At 40.2% G+C, this 17,158-nt stretch overlaps 1 pseudogene; it reads left to right on the top strand.

Annotated features, from left to right (window-relative positions):
• The first annotated feature begins 3,740 nt into the window (after positions 1-3,740).
• LOC116614170 lies at positions 3,741-9,549 on the top strand (annotated as a pseudogene).
• The last annotated feature ends 7,609 nt before the right edge of the window (positions 9,550-17,158 follow it).

Raw genomic sequence — 17,158 nt, 5'->3', positions numbered from 1 at the left:
TTATTTTTCTCTGCAGTTGTTGCGGCTTGGGAAAACGTTTGTTCTAACGACAGTTTTTTCTTAGTGTAAACCACCTGTCAATTTGTTGCCCGGTGAAATCATTTTAGATCACGGAAGCCAATATTTGTTGTAGCTCTCTAAAAATGTCCTCAGTTGTCTTAGAGTGTTTTTCTTTTCAGTTTAATAAACTCATTACTTTGGTGTCTAGTCGTAGGGTTGGATTTAGACAGTTCCACTTAAAGCAAACTTTCTCACACATCTTTTTAGACAATAAATTCCACGCTCTCCCAATTTCGTTGGTTTCAACTTTTAAGAATGATTTAACAATTATGTTTTTTTTCTAATGCTAAAGGAATCAGATTTCATAAAACTTCAACCAAGTTTGTGTTTCAAAATATTCAGCGCTTCTACCGAAATGAATTCTTTCATAATATGATTATGTTTCATCTGGGCTTTTCCCATAAAACTAGTAGCTTTTCCGCGGTTTCCCCGGTAACTAACTTAGTCGGGATTAAGGCATGTTATTGGTCTTTGACGAACGGAACAGAGCAATGAAATGTCTGTTGACTTTGGCAAACTGCAAAAGGCATGGAAACGACATGCAATGTCGCTACATTGTTGAAGAAACACGCGAATGCTGTTTTTAAAATGAATATCAAAAAAATGCTACCATAAAAAGGGTAATTTAATCATTTGACTTTGACGCCTTTTTGCGCGATTTCACATTTTTTTTCACGATTAGTTCCTCTTTGCACTTCCCAAGGTTTTGGATTTTTTTTTAATAAGAATAAGAAAATTGTGTCATTTTCAATCTCTTTGCACCGTGCAGGTTTTTTTTAGTTTATTTAAGACGAATAAGAAAGTCAATTTCAATCAAATGCAGTAAAGAATTATTGTATGAAAAAAAAAATGGAGCTGCAATATTGCAGAAGAATAAAGAGACTGAAAAAAAGTTTCCTTTACTTTTACAGTAGAATTCATGTCGCCTTTAATAAAAGGGGATTTTCTTCCTTGTCGAGTTTGCGTGTTGTAACTAAATAAAACCACCGGACAGAACATAAGTAGTAACACTATTCCCTCAGTACATTTTAGAAGCTAAAAAGTAATACTTATGTTATCCGAATGAGGAAATTGAACTAGTCGAGTGAGATAATTGAATCCTTAACAGGAACAAAAACGAAAATTTAATCCTTACCGGGCACCAAACTATCTCATTACTAGGTTCCATTTGGCTCTGAAACGAGCTATATATTTCTAAACGAAATGATTACATACTTAGGTAATTTCATGTTTGTCAAAAGCTTGCGCAAATCCGCACAAAGTACCAGTTCTCCGATTTCTCTTTCAACATCGCTAGTCTTGGCGGCTCCGTCACCGGATTTCTAGCTTTTTTAACTACTTCTTCGAATTAGCTTCATTACTTTTATCGAAAAAGAAATGACCTTTCTATCGCCTCCTTCCGTTTGGGTTTTGTTCTAGTGTTTGGGGTCTTCAAGGAAGTTATTTTAATTGTTTTGCTAAGCGGCAATGTTTTAAAAACTCGTCATCAGAAAAATAAGTCACTTAAATGCCTTGAGGTGGTCTATTTTGTATGGGATTAATTTTTGCTACTCTTTAGTGCTTTACTAAGTCACAATTTCCTTTTGCACCTGTTAGTAATGTTCTTTATAATTAGCTCGATTTGTAAGCTGATTTTGCATGGAGTAGACGGCCTTGGATTGAAGAACTTCGGAAATTAACGCGTACCGCAGCTGATTTCACATAGAATTTTTCTCGACATTTTCAGGCATTGATATACCAGAATTTACAAGAAAATTGGCAGTCGACAATCAAATACGTTACTTCAAATCCCTTAATGCGAACTTAAGTAATTTCTACCCCTTATAGATTGTTCAATTTTGCTTAATCGAAAGATGTGGCAGTAGTATCGGCGCCCGATAAACAAAAATGAGAGGTTTTCGATTGAACAGTTTTCGAGTTGATCTTGATTATCAGTAGTTCGGTGCGACCATGTACCAACTGCCCCGATTAAACCAAGTAGAAAGACAAAATGTCAGTCGGTCACAGATAACATTATCTTTATCGGTTGAAATATTTTTTCCGAAACCTTTATGAGTGTGATATTTTCACTACCGGTGTTGTTTTTAAACTACCTTCACTTGCACAAAAAAAAATCGAACATGAGAGGTCTCACTTGATCTCGCGCCCAAACATATCCCTACCACTAAAGCAAAAAAAAAAAGGGATTTATTTCTGTTTTTATATGGCTAATGGGTTATTCAAATGCGCTTGTAATGTCCCTAAAATACTCCGATTTGGTGTAAAAGAGCGGGTTCTAAAGCTTTACTGATAACATCAAGGCAGCACGCGTGTCTATTTGGTCAGAAAATTGCTTTGAAACGAAGTTGAGTGCTCTCTATTTCCGTTGACAAAAATAAGCTAAACGGCGGTTCCGTTGCAAAGTGTGCCTTACACTAAGCCAATCTAAGCTCTGACTGCTCTATATGGTTCTAAATACCTGTATCATTTACAATTCCTTCTTAATCTTATTCCTTCTTTCATTCTCATTTTTTTTCTACACTTACGTTGTTTTAAAAATAGGCCTTGTATTTTCAGGACTTGGGTAGATATTTCCTCTTACTGTTATCCGTGCTTTATATAGTTATGTAGTAGTTTTGCGCAAATAAATTCAGGCAAGAGAGCATATGCTCTCTTGATTCAGGACAGTTTTTTCAGTTGAACAATAAAGTTTCGAACAAAAAAAAAATCGCTGACCGAACTACAAAAAAGCGATGATTTTTTTTTCATTTATATAATAATATTCATGATAATTTTAAAAGAAAAACAAACACACAGAAGTAATAGCGGAGCTCCCACGCGGCGCGGAGCCCCATACCTTGCCCCATACCTAAGAAAAGTGGTATACAAAACAAATATAGTAACAAATATTGGTAACCCATCGACTCGAGTTTTCATTACACGATGTCCGTCTCAGTCCGTCCGTCCCTTAAAAGCATGACAACCAAACTTGGTAGGGGTCATGTATGTGTCAAGGGAGATGCAAAACTATGGTCACGTGATTTGTGACGTCATCGATGACGTCACTAGAAGAAATAATATGCTGACGTCATCAAAATAAAAAATATATATATTTCACGAAGGAAACATCGTATGGCAACCAAACTCGGTAGGTGACATGTAGGTGTCAAGGGGGATGCAACAATATGGTCACTTGTTGTGTGACGTCATCGATGACGTCATTTAAAGCAAAAAGGGTGATTAAAAGCAAAAATATTCATATCTCTTGGAAGAAACATGTTTCACAACCAAACTTGGCAGGTGTCATGTTTGTGTCAAGGGTGGTACGTAAATACTGTCACGTGATTTGTGATGTCATCGATGACGTCACAAAAACGAGTGCGAGTGCTTTTCAATTGGCAACGGCCTCGTGCTTTCATCACTCTCGGTGTTTGGAATCCCTGATGAAACACGAAGCACGGGTTTTTATATGGCTTCTCAAAGTATTCACAAAAGAATGTCACGATGTAATCGCAATTTTGCCCTAATCGTAAAAGGCGGCGTGAACGGAACGCAAAACTGCTTTTCAAACTATTGACCAAACAATGCCGAGAAGTTTGTGTCCAATCACAACCTGATTTTTCTCAAGGGAAATGAATTAGTACATTTTGTTATTTGTTATGCGACGCAAGATTATTCATCCGGCGAGAGAAGCTTGAGCTATGGCCGAAGGTTTAGCGGCCAACCGTTTTCGCAAGGGCGGAAAGGAAGAAAAGACATTGGGGAAAGCCAGCATCCCAAAGTCTACAATGTACAGGAGTACAGATTAGCAAAGTTTCCAATCTTTTAGGGCCAGAAAAAAAAGTTTTTAAGAAGAAAGAAACGGTCAATATTCAGAGTTTGGGGTCGGAGTGCAATAAAGTAGACCGAGGCTTAAGTTCAATTTTACATTCGGGATCATTTTAAAATTATGAGGTTAACGAAAAAAAGTAGGACTACCTGCTGTTTCCTTGCTTGATTTGGTTTCCTTGATTTAACCAATTGCCCAATTTGGTGATTAAAATTATGATAAAAAAATTGATGTTATTGTTCTATATGGATCACATGCATGGATCTTGATATCCAAGATCTTGAACCCAGATGAACATCACTAGTGGTTTGGATCAAATATACAAATCACTAGTGGTGTTCATCTGGGTTTTCATTGGGTATCAAGACCCATGCATGTGACCCATATCCTCTCCACTTATTGGCTAATGCGTGCATGAATTATTAATGAGTTTGAGAAGTGGGGTGCACTGAAATGGTCACGTGACGTCATCGACGACGTCAATAAAGTAAAACTACCCTGACGCCGAAACATCGTATGACAACTAAACTTGTTATGTGATGTCAAGGGTGGCCGGGGAAGGGGGTATAACAAGATGGTCGCGTGATCTGTGAAATCGTTGACGTCGTCAAAAACAGAAATATAATAATATTTAATATTTCTTAAATTATTGACCGGAAATAAGCAAATATTTCGTCGTTTGGAATTCCGCTTTTAGGCAATGCCTAAATCTATATATTATTAAAGGAATTGCTGTTTTGGGCTTCCATTGCGTTGAGCCAATTCCAACAAACTAAGGTTACAACGGCAGGTATTAACGACTCTTTGCTTGGAGGGGCATTCTCGTTCCCAGAGCTCCTCCGCTGTTGCTCCCCCCTCTGACTGATGTGTGCGTTTCCAACACGCTCTCGATTTCAATAACGCTGTGTGGCGTGAAATTGACAACCCCAGCCAGCAAGAAAATACTATGCAATGTAGTCGATCATAGAAATTGTCTAAAGGACCGAATTTTATCATTGACAAATATCTCTAAAGTTCCACGGTTGATTGCAGGCCCGTACCCAGGGGGGGGGGGGGTGCTGGGGGTGTGAAAGCTGTCCCCCCCTCCCCCCACAACGGCCGAAAGTCCAGTTCTAGTTCTCAATAGACCTTCTATTTGTAGACAAAACTATAAAGCATAAGCTAGGTCACTCAGGTATGTCATCCATAAGTCAGACTTTCTTGTAGCCCGTGGAGATACTACAAAGGCATAAAAAATCCTTTTTACTTCTAAGGGGTGGTCAGATTTTTATCAGAAAATTCACTCCCTCCTCCTTGTTGTCGTTTTGAGGGACTGGTACCGAAAATTCTTAGTTTCTTTTCAGATACTTTCTCCATTGACCAAAGATGGTCACAGTCAATGTTTTTCTCTTTTGCTTGCAAGTCATAATGTTTACGAAGCACCTGCGGTACGGCAACCTTAAAAATGACAAGAATCATGCAGTTTTTCCGAATAAGGAATATATTAGCTTTCTTATATGGAAGTGACCGCGTTTGGCAAAAACGACAATTTTGGTTAAATTTTCTTTTCTAAATGAACTTAAAGAGCCTGGGGCGAGCGCGCGGGAGATATTCTAAAACGTTTGGGGAGTAGGCTCCATTTCCAAGATGGCTGCCACCAAAATCGTAGTAAACACGAATTCCTGCAAGTTTACGTGGATATTCTTGACTTACTAAGCTCTAGAGCGATAAAAAAAAGCGAAAAAATGATTGAAGCGGATTCCCAAATATGGTATGTAATGCCTAATAAGAAAATGACCGACAAGCTAGGAAAACGACCAGAACGTCGCTTTCTAGTGCCTGTGCCTCTCATCACTGGGTTCTGGGTTCGATTCCCGGTTCCGACGTGAGCTGAGCTTAGTTGGTCTCGCCTTTGCTTCGAGGGTTTTTCTCCTGGTTCTCCGGTTTTCCTCCCTTCAGAAACTAACAATTTCGATATATGGAGGCTGCCTGGGGCGCTTTCCCATGCCTTCAACCCGACCACGTTTGAATCTGCCCTCTCGTAATTCAGCATCTAGCTGCAATGAGAGTTGATTAGCTATTCCAATTTTTATCAGAAAAAAAATCATTTACAAGTGGACCCAAAATGAAAAAAGAAGTCGAGCATCGGAAAAACAAAGAAAAAAAAAACATTCACACACATGCACATAACACAAACAAAATCCGTCACCACCAGAATCCTGTAACCACCCCCTCCCCCCATCGAATTTTAATGGTCCGCCCCATGTATTTATAAAGAACGGTCTCACACAGGGAGCTCTCAAGTGTCCTATTCATAATTAAGGCGGTTTTGTCCAAAATAACCTGGATAATCAGTCTGGGTCAATAGTCTGAGGTAAGAGTACACAGGTTTATTAAATATATAATAGTACTTAAGGGAAACAGAAATTATAGGTTCCAGTTAAACGAGGGCTCGATGGAATAAACGTAACTTGTAACGGGACAAAATCGAAATGTTTCAGGTTTAGAGTTCTCATCCCTAACATCGAACCACCAACTACTTGATATCCTGTTGACATTTTTCTATCTTGATAATTTACACGCAAGAAAACTAATTTAGATATTTAGCAAACGCTTTCTTGCGGTTTGTATTTTAAAAACCCTAGACGTGTTTGGTCTCTGTTTGTTTTGGGTGAGCATTTCATAAACTCTATCTTAAACTTACTTATATAATTTTTGGATTAAGTTACGCATTACGTAACAGAGATGACTGCATTTTAATTAACTTACCATTCTTTTATCTAGAGAAATTGTACGCATTAAACCAGTAACGGTGCTCTCATACCTGAAACCGCAAACAGCTATTATTTCAACCAGCAAGTACGTGCGCTTGTTGGAGTCTCATCAGGAATTGGACAAACCGATTTTAGCAAAAATAACCGGAACCATACCAAATTGGCTAAGTGGTACTTACGGTCCAGGGAAGTACGAGTTTGGCGAGTTTGCCAATCACAAGTTCGATGGTCAAACGCTGCTTCATCGCTTCACCATTCAAGATGGAAGCGTTGAGTACGCTACAGCAGATTTCTCCGGAGCAACTCGTTTCTCGAAAACACCAAAGCGAATCGGATAACGTTTACTGAATTTGGGACGAACGCCGTTCCTGACCCGTGTAAAAATATTTTCCATCGCTACTTTTCCTACTATTTTGGTGGGAATAAGGGGAAGTTCACATGTCTGGTAAATGTAGTTGAGATCGAGAACAAGCTATACGCTGTCACTGAGACTCCTGTACTGACAGAGATCGATCCGCGATCATTAGATGTCCTTGGACGACTTGACGTAACACGGGACATAAAAGGTGAATAGAAAAACAATGTTATCTCTATTTTATGCTACCCATATTCTACGCATCAAAAAAATATCTAAAGGATATTTTTCCTCCTACCTTCTCGAGAAAAAACTCTGACTAGCCAAGGTTGTTTTTTTTAGGATAAAGGTATATTCAGTTGATGCGATATTGCTGTTAGACATAAGTTTTATACATACATCTGGATTCAACACCCTTATATTTGTAGAGATAACAAGCATTCCACGTTATCCCCAGTTTAATGTTATGTAATCGTGGATTACGTAATACCGTAATGATTCGAATAAGAGCCCTACTGTGAGTTTTTGGCCTCGCGAGGCAGTGATCAAAGTGTACGCGTGAAATTTTCCTTTCCGTGTGCGCCGGGCTTTTAATACGCCTCCCCTCCCAAATAACCCCCTTCCCCTCGACCTCGAATATCGGAATAAGCGCTCCTCCTAAATCGTGGGCTTCTTTATGTGGTTCATTGTCCCCCAATTTTCCATAGGCCCAACTTAAAGTTATGGGGTCAACACGAGTATCAGAGACCAAATTGTTACACCTGTAATTCCGGCTATATTCCCCTGTAGTTCTTAAGAAGGAAGCTCATATTTTAAGCTCCTACCTGGTGGTAGGTTGGGCTTAAGTAACAATGCATGCAAGCATTTTCTGGTAGATGATCGGTTTATTTTTTCAAAATGAGTGCTTTGCGCGCGCAAACAGTATCGATTAGTTTATTGAGAGCGCGCTCGATTTTGGTCCTTAGGGGGCCGTCCACACTAACCCGGATTCGTTTGGATCCGTATACTTTTTTTGATACGTTTAGGCCTTCCGTCCACACTAACACGCCTTCTAAAGTGAACCAAAATGAATCCGTATACTTTGGCCCGTAGTATGGGACGGTCGAATCCGTATCAAAATGAAAACGATGGCGTCATATCGCAAGCGCGTCTGCTGCTTTGAGCATGCGCATATCATAAAAATAACATCACCCAGTACCTTTCAGCGTTTTCAAACGTTTGAATCCTTATGGACGGCTGGATCCAGGCGAACACGCTGCTGAAACGATAGTGTGGAAGCGAAGCAAGTGATGCGTTTTCGGCGAAACGAATCCTGATATTTAAATGTATTTAAAATCCGTGGTGGTGTGGACAACCCCTAAAATAGTATGGTTATTTCAATTAGCAATAAATTTTCTTATCTTGCTATTTGCTTATCTTTTGTCAGGTCCTACCACAATTCATAGCTCACTCGCTCATCCACATTCGGCGCAAGATGGTACGTTCTACAACTTTGGAGCCACAAGGGGCCCTTCACCAAAGTACAACATCTATATGGTACCTCCTGTAACCAAAGATTGCTCACAGGTCGAGCCTCTTGCAGATGCTAAAGTGTTGTGCTCGATAACCCCAGCTAACGCCGAGGTCTACACCCAAAGCTTTGCAATGACCGAGAACTATTTCATTTTCATGGAAAATCCGTTTTTCCTCAGTATCCCTAGGTTTCTTGGAAGACACCTTTTTGGTTGGTCCTTAGAGAAGTGTTTTTTACTGGGATCCGTCCCAGCTATCACGTATTTACGTTATCTGCAGAAAACGGGGAAGGAAATGGCGGTCTACAATACCGAGCCTCTCTTCGTATTTCATCACATCAACGCTTTTCAGAAAGAGGACGACATTGCGCTTGACCTCATTACATATAAAGACGCCTCCGTTATACAGTCCACTTTTCTACAAGAACTCAAAGCGATGTACAAGTCGGAAAACCCAAAGAAGTACTCCGTTCCAACAGGGCACTTTCGCAGGGATCGTCTAGCAGATCCTAAGAATAGCCCCAGTCTATCCCTTGTGGAACACCCCCACGTATTTGCCTACGAAGTGTTGTACGACGAAAGCCTCGAGCTTCCTCAGATCAACTATAAATTCTCAAATGGTAAGGACTACAAGTATGTCTATGGTCTGACAATCTAGCATTCTGGGGTTGTGCTTGATAGTCTGGTTAAGATTGACGCGGTTACAAGAAAAGTGAAGACGGGGGGTCTCCAGGTCTTGTCGCCTCGGAGCCAATCTTTGTGCCGAAGCCCGCAGCGGAGAAGAAAGATGAAGGTGTGGTATTCTCTGCTGTCATCGATCTGCTCAACAACAACGCCTTTTTACTGGTACTCGACGGGGAGACGTTTGAAGAGCTTGGTCGAGGCGTAGTCCCGATAACCATACCTTATAATATACACGGCAGATTTGTCGAGGAAAATAAATCGACGAGCATCAATTTGTAAGAAGAAACAACCACCTTATCCAAATACTCTGTCAAGCATGGTCCTAGAGGTTTGGGCTGGTATCAGCTAGAAGTTGTAAATTAGATTAGTTGTTATTAGATCCCCATATATTTTTACATTAAATTCATAATTATAGGTTAATGAGCGAAGAGAATGATTTTACCTTTTTGTTGTTGTTGTTGTTTGCACTTTTGTGAATGATTCTAGAAAGTCCCTTTCTCCCTGTCGAATTCTCCCTGTCGCTGCCTGTTTTTATCCGTGGGTGATACTGCCCTTTATTCACTATACGGGGACGTTTTGGCCATTTTCTGTCATAGACAGGACATTTATATTTATAGCCGGAACAGTAGCATTAATGGTAGTAAGAATAAGGGTGTGTGTTGGGGGGTATATTCGTTTTACAACAAGGTCATTAGATAAAGCCTCAATCCCCAAGTTTAATACAAAATGGGTTGATTTTATTACAAAAGGGGTCAAGTTTATTACAAAAGTGTCAGGTTTATTACAAGAAAGGTCGAGTTTATTACAAAATGGGCCAGGTTTATTACAAAATGGGTCGAGTGTATTACAAAATGTGTCGGGTTTATTACAAAATAGGTCGAGTCTATTACAAATTGGGTCAGGATTAATACAAAATGGGTCAGATTTATTGCAAATTTGGTCACAATTATCTTGCTGTGTTCTCCATGCAACAGTTCTCCCCCTTCAGTCACGCAACTCTTCTCTCTTAAAAATCACTAACAACTTTTCACCTCTCCCTAAAATCGGTCACGTACTCTACCCCTCTACCAAAGGTCAGTCACGCAACTCTTCTCACCCTTCTCAAAAGTCAGTTACGCAACTCTTCTCACCTTTTTTAAAGATCAGCCATGAGACTCGTTTTCCTCTCCCAATAATCAGTCACGCAACTCTTCTTAAGGATCAATACTGTAGCTTAAAGACTTCCTAAAGCCACGCCCCACAGCCTTGATTCAAGACATAAAAAAAGAAAAGGAATGTTTTAAAACAATTCTGATAATTGTTTAATTTATCATCTGGTTTATCAAAAGCTAATTATCCCTTTTCATGAAATGGAAGTCCTAGGGTAGCTAAGAAGAGACATTTAAGCTAATATCGCTTATTGATGTTTGTTGTGTAATTTAACATCAATAATAAACCAAATATAAACCAAAGATTAAATGGGCGTTATGCTTGATTTTTTTTTATCTTTGTTAAACGTAGCACATGTTTTCCTGCATAACAACCCTGTAGACTGTCTGGTCTTGTTTAGCTAGTGTCCTCCGTCAGGTCATGTACTTGAACTTGGTTGCTATTGTCATTAATTTTCCGTGTCAATACATTAGCTCGTTCCCATTACATTTAATCCCCATTGGCAGTGCAAGTTTTGTGGACAAGGGTGCATGTTTGTCATAACTCAAGTCTCGGTGTGACTGTCGTGGGAGGCTCCTGTCTTTGATGGTTGGTATTTATCGCATTAGTATGCTTAGCACGTACACAGCAATCTGGGTGTGGAAAGAAGAACCAGGCCAAGAACATTACCTCCCCCCCTCCCTCGACCTCTATCCTACAACGGAACCCCCACGCCCCATAAACCCATTCCAACCACTCTTCCTAACCATTTCTACCAATACAACTTCTTATCTTAACGATAAATCATTTGGTTTTTGACGGGGGATTGTCAGAAATAAAAATAGTCGCTCCTTAGCTTTAAAGAACAATGCACATTTTTCATCTCAGAGAATTCTCATAGAATTCTTACAAATGACGCCTCTTCCGAGTCAGTCCTGTTTTGATAAATTCGATCCACAGCCAAATTGTATTTCCTTTAGGCAAATCATTCTTTGAGAAATACTTGTTTGAGGAATAGTGCATGTGTAAATAAATAGTCGATTGTTATCAGATATCTTGGTAAGTCTTGGATTGTGAGCTTGTCGGCTTGTCTTTCTTTACAAAGATTTACATGTTGTTAGGCCTTGTGAAAAAAGGGCAAAACGAGCATCTTTTTTCGATGGCGCGCATTCAAGTACCGTAAATATGCAATGGGTCATGCAGCACGCGCAAGTATGCGAGCATTGACCTAAATGAGAGCATTTGCGAATTCGAGGAGACGGTTTTTGAGCCCCTAGGTCCGAGAAAGGGAGCAGTTTTACGTCTTTTCTTGATCATGTATTCAGATCCTAAAACTAATCCAGACATCTTTTAGTTCGAATTTGCGCAAACATGTCCTGGCAGTGAATTGATTTTATTTCTTCGGTCGCGATCTACAAACAATGTTAATCCTGAGCATAGAGCTTCCGATTTTAGTTAATCCTTGAGCGATTTTATTGACGTTTTGTTGTCTGGGTTTGCTGACTTGGATTTCAGTTTGGCTATTGTATTGTTTTTCTTTTTTTGGGGAAGACACGAATTGTTCTGTCACTTTTTTCTTTGTCAGGACACAAAACAATGCGCGCTATGTGCTCTAAACCTCACTGATAACAAATTGACCCTTTTTCGTGCTCAACAAGCAACTTATTTTTTTGTTATTATTTCATATTATCCCACAAAGTAATAGCGGCGTTTTCATTCATGATGGGCCATAAAAACATGGCTAGAGCTAGTTTGGTGGATTCTTTAGCTCCCATACTTCCATCTAGAATTTCTGTCTGAATGGGCGGTGGGGGGAGGGGTGTTGTGGAAGGTGGGGGGGGGGGGGGGGTGGGCGGGTTGGTCGATTGTCCCAGCAGAAGCACCCATTTTGTAGTCATTTTGTAAAAGCACTTGAAAATAGACTCCGATAACTGTAGATAGAGCTGCTAGCCTTAGTAGCAAGCTCCTCGAGGCGGTCAGCGGTCAGCATTAAAAACGGAGAGACGACGAGGTCCTGTGAACAGGATAAGAGTTTCTCAGCTTCGAAAGACACGCTTCTTTAAAAACTATATCGGTCTTCCGTTTCCGACTAAAGAAAAAGTACTACTGTGGTGGACTCAATACTTAAAGACAGGATTTAATTTTGTGCTAAACTCAACACTTTATAAAAGCGAGCAAACATTTATGTCAATTCAAGCGATAATCAATTATTTTCTACCGGCAGAGGGAAGTGCACGTCTAAACCTATTGTAAAGGGACGGATGATATTATTCATGAAAAAAACCCTTCTACTGCTTTTTGAAACTCGTTGATTTTGGTAAAACATTTCTATTTCTAAAGTGTTCATCCGTGTTCTTTCATAGTCCCTTCTCTCAGCTGAAAAAGGGTATGCTAATTCTCTACCGATGTTGATTCTAGAAAACATGCATACTATATGCATGGTATGTAAAGCTGACTCGAAACCTCGGTAATTCGAATAATCTTCTTTGCATCTACGCCATACATCCCCCAAATGCGTCCTATTTCGATTCAAGTATTTTCTATGTATTTTCACCCCTATAACATGAACAGTTTTTTTTTTATTTAATGACCACGCCCCGCTATTCTGGCCCCCATCTGTTTTCAGAAAAGTTCGTAAAGGACCCGTGACAAGTCGGGGAAATACTCTGATAACCTTGGGTAACATCAAAATTGAACTTTTTCTTACCAACACCGTCTTAGCTTTACATTTGCTTTTTTGTTTGGCTGGAAATATATAGTTGTGCTAGAGGGTATTCGTCACGCTTTATCAAAAGCAATATCTATCATATCATTTTTTTTCACCCAAGAAAGATGTCACGGACAATCTTAGGTAAAAACTAAACGGTTAGTTTAAAGCAGTTCACTTGCCGCTTTGCGTCTCAGTCTTCTCGCGTAGTTCGATTGTATAAGCAAAAACCGCGAATATAAAGCCACAATAATGAAAAGCCTCTGTTTACAAGACTCGTTATGCGCGCATCAGTCCACTAACTCAGAGCAGAAGGACACGAGGAGGAAGACGCGAGGATGAAGACGTGGGGAAGAAGACGCGAGGAGGAAGACACGAGAAAGAAGACACTAGAAAGAAGACGCAGGGACGGAGACGCGAAGAGGAAGACGCGAGGAGGGACGCATCTGGCCTTAGGTATGTAAGCTTTCGAGAGTTGTTCAAGTGATGATTTTAGTCGTTTCAAGCTATTGACCTTTGGTCGCCTTGTCGAGTAATGAGCTCTCAACAGGCGTAAAGACCCTGGACCACCTTGAAGCTGTTAGTCACTCGAGTGACCCGTTAGAGTCGTGTTTGCTGACTTAGCTTCAAAACATCGCTTACTCAGAACTCCAAACGATATCCTAAGTGCTTTCTAAAGCTAGCGGGAGTCTGTTTTTTTAGCTGAAAAATAAAAGATCCTCTCAAACAAAACCTATGAAAAAATGACTTCCTTCGTCTGGCGGATAGGAAGACACTAGAATAGCGTCTTGGAGATTGAAAGCAATACGTATCCCGCTAACCAGTGCCCTTACAAACTTACTAGCACAAGCTTTCATATTGCAAAATAACGCTTATTTGATAGTCACCTTGGGGAGATTAAACTAAAGGTTGGCTTCTAGACGCGTCTGTGTTTGTCTACGTCCGTTAGTTGGTCTGGCTTTCACATAACGAGAAAAACAGATTTCGGGTTCTGTCGAAAAGCATCACGTATGCATAGATGTGAAGATAGTTCGATGAGATGTTTAATAGAGATAATCCTAACTTTTTACCTAGCAACTTACATATGGATGTGCTGTGCTTGTACGTAACGGGGAATGCCGACAGGTCGTTCGCGCCCTTCCCGTGTTTTTATCCCATCGCGTATTTAACACCTCGTGTTAACTCAAACATTCTACGTCCCTCCTTTTACGGCAACCCTCAAAGATTGTATTCGTTCTCTTGAAATCTCAAAAGGATAAACACTAATCAAGTATATAGCTTCTCTTGAAATGTTACTCGATAAAAGTCACGGCCTAATTGGTTTATACTACCATATATAAGTTATAATCAGCCATTTTTATCGCGTCAAAATTGCGAGGCAATTCCCGAAGCTAGCAAGCATGGGGGCGTTTTAAGGACTGGGGTCTTTTTCCTTTGCACGTGTTTTGTGAACTAGCTATAATGGAGATGGTGAAAACAGGAAGCGGCACACACCGGGATTTCCATATCAAAAGCAACAGCAAACATCGTCCGGCTAAAAAAAACAATACCTCCTAGTTAAACTGTCAGGATTCTGACAGAGTTAATTATACCGCGCGAATGAATTAGAGCGAAATCGCTTTTAAAAACGCCTCAAACTGGTCGTGTTTAGCGGACACTAGACAAACTAAGAGGCTCTAGCAAATGCGGATGCCATGTATACACAAAAGGCAATGTATTCATATAATACTTAGCGATTTGAAACTGATTGTACTAAATCATAAAACGAACGTTCAGTTCTACAGACTTTTTATTTCAGATTACCTCTAGTGATTGTAGTATTTGTGGTGATAATCAAAATCAATTAATGATAGTTTTGTAATTGTACAATGTCAGCGCACAGGCCGCGCAGTTTGATGCAGTGCAATGAAAGGGTTAGATGTGACACGACGTGCCGTTTTGGTCGTTAATCGTGACCCGTGTGTGTTGCGGATGTTGTCTCAGTTATCCAGCCATTATCACAGTTATTACAGGCCAGACACGATTCCGTTTAGCCGAGGCGTGAACCTGTAAATTGGCTTTGAACACCTCAAATCGTTACTTAGCGGAAACGATCTCAACACCTCACGACATCAGGGCAAATGTACACATTCAAAAACGGTGCAGCATTTTCCCCCCAAGTGGCCAACAGATGCGCCCCCTGACGCAAATTCCTGAGTAATGTTCTATTAAAAGCGGACGTAAGCTATGTTTTATTGGTCAGTACGTATCGATTACAATAATCCGTTTCACATCACAGGGGATGAAACCGATGAAACGCCAACGAAGCGAGAAACTTGTGTTGACATGCCGCTTGTGTTAGCTCACATTATAGCATTTGCAATGCACATTTGGCGTGGCGCGGAAGATTTAGCGCTTTCACGACAATTCCATAATGTGCGAGTCTTTCACTCAAGACTTCAACTCCCGAGCTAGATGGGATTATTCTATTACGAGGATTAGCACACGGATCAGTGTTTCGACGGTTTTCGAGTCCATGTAAAAATGATTGGTTACATCCTGTACATCACTTTCTATGTCTAAATGAAGGCATTTTTCGGAAGGCAAAACCCCGGCAGAAGTTCTCGCTAGTCCGATACCACACTGTTATAAAACCCTTTAGAGGGGCCTGCGGAATCGGCGCATTTAGTTTCCGAAATTAAGCCCCGTTGGTCGGTCAAGACAGCATCAATTTGCTGAACAAACATCGACAGACCCAATGCGCAGGTTTCAAATTCCTTATTTAGCTGCCAACCGCAAGGTGGAAATGCTTTTAGAAGAGTCCAACCCCATTAGATTCACGACGACGCGCAAACATATCATAGAGAAGTCTTTTCTACGCCTTCCATGCTTGTCACCCTTACTCAGGGTGCATGGTGGATCTACGTTCTCTTAGGCCACCGGCTAACTCTGTGCGTCCCAATGGATATCTCTACGGAAACCAATTAACATATTATCAGTTCATCAGTCAAAATAGGGACATTTATTTTTAGTTTCTTTTGCGCGCGTTGTGTAAAATCACTCTGACTTGGTCATCATTTCAGTTTAATATGAACTTGTCAATGAAATCGGTGATCATATAGAGGTTTTATGGCCCTTTTATCGAATAAGATTCTTTTTGGGGTTAAGTGAATTGGAATTGTAAGCTTTTGTCCCTTTTTATTTTTTGTGTCAATAACGCTATCGTAAATAAACAGATCTGTTCTCTGGTCTTGTTATTGCTTGGCTTCTCCGCTCTCGCACGATTTTTCTTGTTGGGCTTACTTGACTACCGGCGCCTAACTGGTGCAAAGGTTATCTCCAAAAACAACCCTACAATTAAAACGAAAACCAATGACCCAAACAATCTTTCCAAAAAGCCCCACGAGAAATCATCTCTTTGATCTCTATCGATTGTAACACTAATGAAATCTACATGGCCTCTTAGGACCATTTTCTTCCGCTAAACTGTGAGTTTATGCTTTCGCTCGAGTGTATTACAAACGTGAGCCTCAAATTAACACGAGTGCTTTGGCTCGTAAAATGGTCGCAATTGAGAGACAATTGCTTAATGGCAGTGGATAAATAGCTTTTGGCGGTGTATTTGATGGGGGGCAACTGCTCTTCTGTGAATAAACACGGCAGAAGGCTGACCAAGCCGACACGTCAAAATCTCAATTTCATGGCATGTCTTTACATCTTAGCAAGTAGGCTATTCTGTTTACTCTTTTGTACAAATTAGCCATGAAAGTCCTTTTAAACTGCCTGGTAATTGAATGAGTTTACTGCTTTGTTTCGTCCCACAAAGAACAGAAAGCAAGCCCCCTTCAGTTGAGATGTCGCCCTAAAAAGCTGTTTCGAATTTCCATTTTCTTAACTCTCCTACATTGTTTTTCCCCTTTCTTTATCATTTTAATTTTCTCAAACAACGAGCTCGGCACAGTCACAAGCTTATCTTGACTTTTGTATTTTGTGTTTTAATAGTAAACTGAATTCCTGTTTCGATTATCTTGCGATAATGAGACTAATTGACACCCTTTGGCTGAATAATACGGACTAATTGTGTAATAGTCTCAATTAATTTATGTACCATACAAGGGGTGGTCAAAATTATCCAGTCGGATTAACGAATGGAATTCCTTTATCCTCTGTGAC

Source organism: Nematostella vectensis, chromosome 4 (assembly GCF_932526225.1).
Source record: "Nematostella vectensis chromosome 4, jaNemVect1.1, whole genome shotgun sequence".
NCBI lineage: Eukaryota > Metazoa > Cnidaria > Anthozoa > Actiniaria > Edwardsiidae > Nematostella > Nematostella vectensis.
This window is presented reverse-complemented; position numbering and strand designations above follow the sequence as displayed.